The 9,900-nt window shown below is 39.7% G+C and overlaps 1 pseudogene; it reads left to right on the forward strand.

Annotated features, from left to right (window-relative positions):
• The first annotated feature begins 268 nt into the window (after positions 1 to 268).
• Positions 269 to 5,566, forward strand: LOC105486063 (large ribosomal subunit protein uL13 pseudogene; annotated as a pseudogene).
• The last annotated feature ends 4,334 nt before the right edge of the window (positions 5,567 to 9,900 follow it).

Raw genomic sequence — 9,900 nt, forward strand, 5'->3', positions numbered from 1 at the left:
AAACCTGCTCATGTACCCCCAAATCTAAAATAAAAGTTGAAATTATTAAAAATAAATAAATAGGATTTAAAAATCATAGTTACCAGCATTATGTTAAGTGCATAGAGAAAAGATTAGAAGGAAATGTGATAAAATAGCAGAAGTTAGAAAAATGCACAGATGGCGGGAATCCCCAGGCTACATCGGAAACAGGGTATTAGAGCTCAATTAGGGTGAGAAGTGTGTGACAGCCAATATTGAGTACTGGAGCCCATGAAGGCTGAGGAGGATGTCTCCACACAAATGGTGGCTGTCCACACCTCCTCCACAGCTCCTCCACAAACAGGAGGTATGGACAGCTGGTAAAGGATGTCGGATCCTGAGCAGAGAGGGAAAGAGAGCATCCACATTGAGTAGCAGCTCAGCTCAGGGTGTTGATGGCCCGAGATGGCTGAGGTGGGCATCTGAGAGGGGGAGGGGAAGCCATCATGGCAATGGGACACAGAAGCCAGCCAAATATGAGATAATTTGTGCATCAAATTAAATAATGATAGTAATGGATTATGACCCATTGCATAAAAGAGGAAAACAAGAAGTCCAATCTGATATAAATACCAAAAAGAATAAATTGAAAGTTTTATAAAGAATGGGATATTCTCATCTTCCAAATATTTATTAATTTCAAAAGGAAAAAGTAGCTTTTCAGGAGATAATTCTGCAGACACCACTTTAATCAGGTGAACAACTTGAGCATCATCAGTAATGGGACAAATTGAAAGCCTGTGCCACCTAATAGAATGTAATGAGAAGAACACACTTCTGTGATATTCCTGCCAAATTTGCATCACCTGAACCTAATCATGAATAAACATCAAGAAATTCAATTGCAAGAACATTCTACAAAATAACTAGTGATCTTCAAGAGTCCAAGTCCTCAAAGTCAACAAAAGACTGAGGAAATGTTCAAGACTGAAGCCAACTCAAGAGACCTGACAACAAGATGCAACACCTGATTCTGAACTGGATCTTTTGTTACAAAAGATCTCACTTGGGAAAACTGGCAAGACTCAAATGAGGTCTAAGGATTAGAAAGTACTAATAATTCAATGGTAATTCCCAGAATTGTAATATCATATTTTGCTTATATAAGAGAATGTCCTTGTTTGAAGGCTATTCGCATAAAGTATTTGGGGGTTTGGGGCATCATAGTGGAAACTGGTAAATAGTTCAAGGCAAGAAAAGGTCCTTACACTATATTTGCAACTGCTCTGTAAGTTTAAATTATAAAAATAATTTTAAATGAATTTAAAACTTAAAGAAATAATTATAATAAAAAACATTTAAATGATTTTTAAAAGTCATGTACTTTGACCCAGAAATTTCACTTCTGATAGTCTACTTAAGGAAATGATTCAAAATACATGCCCACCTCCAATAAGCTGGCACATCTATTCACCCTTCAGGTTTTAGCTCAAGGTAATTTCCTCAACAAAATCTTCCCTGACTTCACCAGCCCAGATCTGAAGCTTCTGTCAAACAATCTCACATCAACCTTTGTGGCCTTTATCATGGTTTATAATTACCTATTTGTGCAAACATTAATTATTCCTCCTCCTTGAAGTCAAGGACCAGGTTTGCCATGCTCACCTTTATATCCTCAGTACCCAGCACACAGCAAGTACTCAATAAATATAAACAAATCTGTCATTAATGGATGAATAAATTAAGATAGATCAATGGATAGATGGGTAAGTAGCCAGATGCACAGAGAGATAATAAGAAATGTTAAGAGCTCTCACTTAATGGCTATAGCTGTCATTCAGATCCATCCCAGGGACCTAACATTAAAAAGGTCCTGTTGATCAGAAGAGATAAAGGACCAAGAAGAGCTGAGCAAAGAAACACATGTAATAATTAGTATAGAACCCACCTGCAATTACTGGAGCATGTGCAGTCCAGCCAAAGGGGGATTTTTTTTTTTTATTTTTGTAGCCATAGTGTCTTATTTTCCTATTTTATGACCGCTGAAGTATTCCCAGGCCCTCTCTTAAACCTAAGAATTCACGTATTGGTGAGAATAGCTGGACATTCAAGATATTTTTATGATTCCTTTTTTTAATCCTCTATTGTACATGTAATAATGTTGAACAAACAACGAAATGTAATTCCAATGGTTTCATGAGGAAGGAGAAAGACCCTAACTTCTGACAGAGAAGTTCTTCCCCTCTTTGTGGAAGGCCCTTATTGAAATGTAGATCACGATTGTTACCCAAAGTTTTGTCTCTGTTTTTGCATCTGACTTTAGGATCCAAAAAAAGAATTCCAATTGATGCCTTTCCTTCTGGAATTGTAAGTGAACTTACAATAATAGTACCTGTTTAAACATGAAGTGGATATTGTTACACAGAACACACCAGTGGCTTTTTCAATGTTAAGCTAATGATGCCTCATGAATGTATGATCTATGGAGAAAGCCCTGTAGTTGTACCTGCCAATGCTGTTTGTTGGAGAATAAACGTTGAATGTTTTTTCCTCACAAACAAAAAACAAAAGCCCTCTAAAGAGAGGGTGATACCTGTCTTTATTCTGGAGAGTGGGGGAGCAAAGTTAAGAATACATAGGGCAATGTTTTTAACTAAGGGTCTATATTACAATCCTCTTTGGAACCTGTTAAAAATGCAGATGCTTGGAACAAACTTATGAAAATAGGGATTCGGTGAGTGAATCTGAAAATTCATATTTTATAATTCTGGAGGTGATCCTGATGACCCTTCTGATTGAAGATAAATATAGGGACGGCTGGAGACAGTGGTGCGTGCTTATAGTCCCAGATATTTGGAAGGTTGAGGCAGGAGGATCGCTTGACCCCAGGAATTGAAGACCAGCCTGGGTGATATAATGAGACCCCCTCTCACACACAACACACACACACAAAAATACTAAACAGAAAATGAACATTTTTCTACCTGAATTATTTAGTCCAACACTTCATGTTCTCATTTTGCTTTTAACTAAGAAAATCTTACCTGGCATGGTATTTATTTATTATTTAAAAAGGAAAGACTGATATATAAGCATATCAGAGATAGAGTGAAAACTCTAAAAGATCTCTCTAAAAGAAATTAATACAAAAGAAGAGAGAGGCCTTCACTCTCTTCTCCCTCTCCACCCTGAATTATCACACCCTGGGGAAACTGGGCCGTGGAAAAAATTTAACTCTAGAGCACCTTCTGCCAAGAGTCAGATAAATTATCAGCAAGCCCGCAGGGTTTGGGCAGCAGCCCCAGAAGCTACCATGGCTCGCCAAGGATAGAACAAAGCACCCAGTGGTGTGGAACAAAGCAGTGAAATGTTGCTGAGCACTTGGGAAGCACTCCCTGGGGGCTATAGGAACACTGAGAACTGTTGCTTTCCCTGAGCTGAGGGGCGCTAGAGTCAGAGTGATCCATGATACAGGTGTTCAACAAAAGAATCTGTGAAAAGTTTCTAGGAATAAAATCCATAATGTTTTTCCTATCCTATATATAGGAAAATATTTTTTAAATAGTGTATTAGTGTCACATAATCTATGTTTGCACTAGAATCATGCAGAAATGCTTCATTTCGTTTTTGTCAAAGACACTGTTTATCTGAAAAAGTAAGTCAGACTTAAGACTTCACTTTTCAAATAATATGAAATTTCTCTGTCATGCCATGTGAGATTTTCTTCGTTAAAAGCAAAATGAGGTCATGAAGTGTTGGACTAAATAATTCAAGTATAAAATTTTTAATCTTTTATTTAGTTACCCATTTCTATTTGAGCTGTACAGTCTAAGTTTTCTACCACCCAAGTACTTTGGTCATGGTTGTTTTCAACAAAGCACTAAAATCTTTGAATTTTCAGTTCTCCAACATTTCAGAAATAGTTTAAACCACTTAAAAGTGAGAGAGGATATTTAAAGCAATGTTATGTGAAAAATACCTCTATTTCTCTTCTTCCCACTGCCCTTCAACCCCCTCCCCCACTCCATTTCAACATAACCTAACTTCCCTCCAGCTAATCCCTATTTCTGTCCTTACCTTCAAAGCTACACTTCTTATTGTGCACATTCTTTTCCTCATTTCCCCACCCCTCATTCACTCCTCAACCCATTCCAATCTGGCTTCCATTCCCTTTGCTACACCAAAACCACTCTTCCTAAAGTCAATGAGCTCCATCTCCCAAAGATATTACTTCTCTGAAGAATTTTATACTGCTGGCCGGGGGCAGTGGCTCATGCCTATAGTCCCAACACTTTGGGAAGCCGAAGCGGGTGGATTGCCTGAGGTCAGGAGTTCGAGACCAGCCTGGCCAACATGGTGAAATTCCGTCTCTCTAAAAAAAGTACAAAAAATTAGCTGGGGCTGGTGGCGGGTACTAGTAATCCCAGCTACTCGGGGAGCTGAGGCAGGAGAATCGCTTGAATCCAGAAGGCAGAGGTTGCAGCGAGCCAAGATCGCGCCATTGCACTCCAGCCTGGACAACAAGAGTGAAACTCTGCCTTAAAAAAAAAAAAGAATTTTATGCTGCTAACCGCTTCTCTCTCCCCTTGCACCTTTGGCTGCAGCCTCCTACATCTCTAGCCACATCTCGGTGCCAGACTTCTCACCCACCAGTCTTTAAATATTGATGCTCTTTCAAACTATCGCAAGGACAGAAAACCAAACACCGCATGTTCTCACTCATAGATGGGAATTGAACAATGAGAACACTTGGACACAGGAAGGGGAGCATCACACACCAGCGCCTGTCGTGGGATGGGGGGAGGGGGGAGGGATAGCATTAGGAGTTATACCTAATGTAAATGACGAGTTAATGGGTGCAGCACACCAACATGGCACACGTATACATATGTAACAAACCTGCACGTTGTGAACATGTACCCCAGAACTTAAAGTATAATAAAATAATAAATAAAATAGCTTTACCAGGCGGCTGCCGAAGAGGGCGGGGGTGCAGGTCCTGGAGCTGGATGGCGGAGGCCATTTCCTGGGCCGCCTGGCGGCCATCGTGGCTAAACAGGTACTGCTGGGCCGGAAGGTGGTGATCCTACCCTGCGAAGGCATCAACATTTCTGGCAGTTTCTACAGAAACACGTTGAAGTACCTGGCTTTCCTCCGCAAGCGGATGAACACAACCCGTCCCCAGGCCCTACGACTTCCGGCCCCCAGCCGCATCTTCCGGCGGACTGTGCGAGGCAAGCTGCGTCACAAGCGAGGCCAGGCTGCCCTGGGCCGCCGCAGGGTGTTTGACGGCATCCCGCCGCCCTACGACAAGAAAAAGCGGATGGTGGTCCCTGCTGCCCTCAAGGTCGTGCGTCTGAAGCCTACAAGAAAGTTTGCCTATCTGGGGCGCCTGGCTTACGAGGTTGGCTGGAAGTACCAGGCAGTGACAGCCACCCTGGAGGAGAAGAGGAAAGAGAAAGCCAAGATCCACTACCAGAGGAAGAAACAGCTCAGGAGGCTACGGAAACAGGCTGAGAAGAACGTGGAGAAGAAAATTGACAAATACACACAGGTCCTCAAGACCCACGGACTCCTGGTCTGAGCCCAAAATAAAGACTGTTAATTCCTCAAAATAAAATAAAATAAAATAAAAATAAATAAATATTGATGCTCTTTGTGTCTCAGACATGGGTCCTTTCTTCCCCGACACAAAACTAGTGATTGCACACACCTCAGGGGGTGAAGCCCTCCATTGAAGGGAAAATCCAATATCTAAAGGGGAAACCCAGCTCTGGGTCATTACTGGCATGCAGAAATAAAAAAATAAGTGTTCCCTGATATTTCAATTTTTCAAGAGTAGTTTAAATCTGGATCATGTGGAACCTCCTGATTTTTAAATACTGGCAAATAAATCATTTTCTAATAATTGTAAAAGCCAATGTGCTAATCAAAGTAAATCCAACATGCCTACTAGAATGTTTCTTATCTCTCTGCTCTACTCTTTATTCTCTTTTCATAATCTCACCCATGCCCCATCGTTCAATTACTATATAAACACCAACTTGTAATTACTTATCCATAGAGTAGGCCCTTTTTGAAGCTCCAGATAAATTCAAATGCCTACCCAACATTTTTACTTGGATGTCTTGAAAGTGCTTCATATTCAATATGTCCAAAACAGAATCCATGATCTCCTAATCTGATTATTTTAGAAGAGCAGACTTGTTTTATTGTCTCCAATAAATGACATAATTATGGTTACTAACAGCTATGTGTCAGGTGTAGTTGGGCATATCTATATGCAAAAGTGTATAAATATATATTTGAGCCATATATATGTGTGTAATATATATTTGAGTATGTGATATATATGTGAGATATATAGCTTATATATGTGATATAGATACATATATGTGTATCAGTATTATAGCACTAGTGTTGCCAGAATATAGTAAACAATTATCTGTTAGAAAATAATGATAAGACTTGGAATTGACTCAGAAGAGAATAGCTTACATGATAGTCACAGTGAGGAAGGTGTCAACTCAATATAAGGCAGAATGTCTTATATTGGATGCCATAATGCACAGGTTCTCCTTGAGGAAGGAAGGACTTATTCCACTAGCTGCAGGTGGACTGCCAGAAGATGTGCCTCAGTTTTTAATCTTCCTTGGGGATGGCCCCAGCTGAAGAGAATTGCCTTGCCAAGATGGCGCCTCCTTTTGGGGAAGCCAGCCTGCAATGACTGGTCATGATGGAGGTATAAAGGCCCAGCCCTCCAGCCCAAACTCATGATAACTCTGGGGGGCCACTGAAGGTCCAAGCTCACCATGGGTTCAGCTAAAGGCTTTGTCCTCTGCCCTATAGTATCTCCTTCTCTCCCTTCCTCAGGGGTGATGCCAAGGCACTCCCTAATAAATGCCCCACACCTTAATTTTCCTAAGTTTGCTAACTGAAGAGCCCAATTTCAGAAACTTGCCCAATGGCAAGTGGAATGCTTGTATCCTAAATAGTCTGAGTGCATTGCTGGAAATGGCCAAACAATGATAGGGTTGTTATTTTTGAATGTTACAGGAAAGATGCATACATTGGATGTCTTCTAATGTTTCTTTCAAATGTAAGGTTTTATTCTCAGTTTTGAATATTGGAAATCATATAATTAACAATTCATTTACAGAGAACTTTACAGATTATACATATTATCTCATTCAAGCCTCCCCAAAACCAAATGAAGTAGGTGGAGTATTAACCCCATCTGACAGAGGAGAAAAACAAGGCTCAGAACATTATTTGGTCCAAGAGCACCTATTTATTAAATAAAGGATCTAGTACTTGAACCAAGCTCTTCTCACATTTAGCATATAACCAAGATTTCTTTCACCATACTATATAAACAAAAAGATACTAAACTTTTAATTTGCTTTGCTATCACCAGTATTTTTAATGAGTTTTTTTAAATCATTGAAAATGCAGCTATATTTCTATTTGCCAGGTCTAAGTAATTCCATCCAAGAATTTTGATGGGATCTTTGAGATTTACAGGATTCCTTTATTATTTCATTTGACTCTATATGAGAGTCTGCCTTTCTGTTCAGTTGTACGGAAATGTTCTATGATATATACCTGGCAGTACATATTTCATTGCCTCCAGACTGCCAGGACCAAAGCCAGAGATCCCTTAGCAAACTGTTGCATGTTAACAAGAACATTACAATAGCAGGTGAAGGAAGTTTTGCACAAAATATTTCTGAAATAAAATGCTAGCAGGTAGACTCTATTCTAGCAACCACCAAACCAGACAAAGGAAAGCCTAGCCCTTCAGATTACCGGAACTTGAGATTTTGTGGTAGAAAAACTTAAACAAAAGCCAGACAAGTGCCCTGCTATCATCTTCAGAGTTACATTAGTTTATCAGAATGGATGGAAGACTGAACTACTATACTCTGAAGAGAGACAAAAGCATCTTCCCCCGGCTCCCAGTTGTGTCCTTCGACACAATAGTATAATCCAAATTAACCTTACAAGAGCAACATGAATCCAGAAGTCTTCATGGACTCTAACCAGACCATATGAGCCTTTCCATCAAAGACTATTTCACACTTGACTTTATGGAACCCCCTTGGAGGATCCTAGAAGGGAAGAGATTTTGTAGTTATGAAATCCAAGTGTACTTTGTTACCATTTTTCTTCTTTCAGGTAACAATGAGGGTTTAGTGTGCACCAGACCAAGTCAAGGGCTTTGCATGCATTATTTCAATGAATCCCAGCTGCAGTTTTGAGTTTGCTATTAATATGTCCTTTATGCAAACGAAAAAAGTGAAGCTCACTTTTCCTAGGATCACTGGCTTGTAAGTGGCAGAGCTAGTGTTTGGCTTTCTCTAGCATCTGAGCTCTTCACAGCTCCACACTGCCTTTTCTAAGTCCTTCAAAATGAAAAACATTTAGTCATCTAAATTTTCCACAAAATGTAACACAAAATTGTAGATCGTGCTATGCAATCTTCAGATTATGTTAAAACTGAGTAAAATCCACCTAGTTCAGCAGCAAGAACTCTAACTGAACAGAAAACAGGATCTTTACAACTCTACTGTGCATTCGGCAACCTGGGCTATAGTGTAGAAAGGGGATATTGACAGGAATCCTACTCTGAACAGTGGGCTTGCCACTCCAGATTTAAGGAGTCAAAGGAAATAGCTCTAATTGACATTATTTTGAGTTTTCTTGAAAAGCAAAAGACAATTAATAGTTTAAAGGACCACAAATTACAAGAATAATCAAAATGCACAGTTTCTAGGATTCTAGAGGCCAAAGAAAAGGCAGAAAAATAGAATAGTTTCTGTCAGGAGCCAGAGTTATTGGAAATACATTTGACAACAAGAATTTAAAGACTATTACAGAAACCTATGTCATAAAACATCACATCCCATTCAAGGGATATAAGGTTTCAAATAAAGAAGTTAAATCTTCTATATAACACAAAATATTTCTGTAGGTGGCCTAAAAGAACAAAATATGAACATATTGCTATTTCCTTCCAGTCCTGCAAACTACCATAGCTCTGCTGAATACTACTACGCCAAGTAATTGTGGACAAGATTGGGAGAACTGGTTCTCACTTTCTCCACAAGTCACTGAAAACCACGACATGATTATTAGAAATACAGGAAAGAACAATACCGATGCTTATAAAAGAGAAAATGAAAAGACTAAAAGACCAGGCCAGATTATTAAGGCAGTGAAACTACTCTTTATGATATTTTAATGGTAAGTATACATCACTGTACATTTGTCCAAACCCATAGAATGTACGACGAACACCATGAGTGAACCCTAATGTAAACTATGGACTTTGAGTGATAATGAGGTATGAATGGTTCATCAGTTGTAATAAGCGTACCAGTCTGGTGCCAAATGTTGATGGTGAGGGGGGCTATGCATGGCTGGCAGGGGGTAGGGAAGATACAGGAACTCTGTATTGTCTGCTCAATTTTGCTGTGAACCTAAAACTTCTAAAAAAAAAAAAAAAGTCTTTAAAAGAAGATGACTAGCCTGGGGTCACATGACAGAGGTTGGGAGACCCACAGAGGTCCATAGGCAGCATCTTAAAGAAACAGAGGATGAGTAAACCAAACTCCACAGCTCTACCCTGCTACCTTCCAGTCATTTGCTCCATTATGCCAAAATAGTCACAGAATATTTACAACCCTCTCCTCCTTGTACTCTTCATGTTGTTTGCACAGAGTTGTCTACTTTTAAAAATGTATTATAAGTGTGTCTATTTTATTCCATTTACTTATTTTTTAATTAATTTATTTTTGTAGAGATAGGGTCTCACTCTATTGCCCAGACTGGAGTGCATTGGTGCCATCATAGTTCACTGCAGTCTCAAACTCAAACTCAAGTGATCCTCCTGCCTCAGCCTCTCAAAGCGTTAGGATTATGGGCAGGAGCCACAGG

Source organism: Macaca nemestrina, chromosome 16 (genome assembly GCF_043159975.1).
Source record: "Macaca nemestrina isolate mMacNem1 chromosome 16, mMacNem.hap1, whole genome shotgun sequence".
In the NCBI taxonomy this organism is placed as follows: Eukaryota; Metazoa; Chordata; class Mammalia; order Primates; family Cercopithecidae; genus Macaca; species Macaca nemestrina.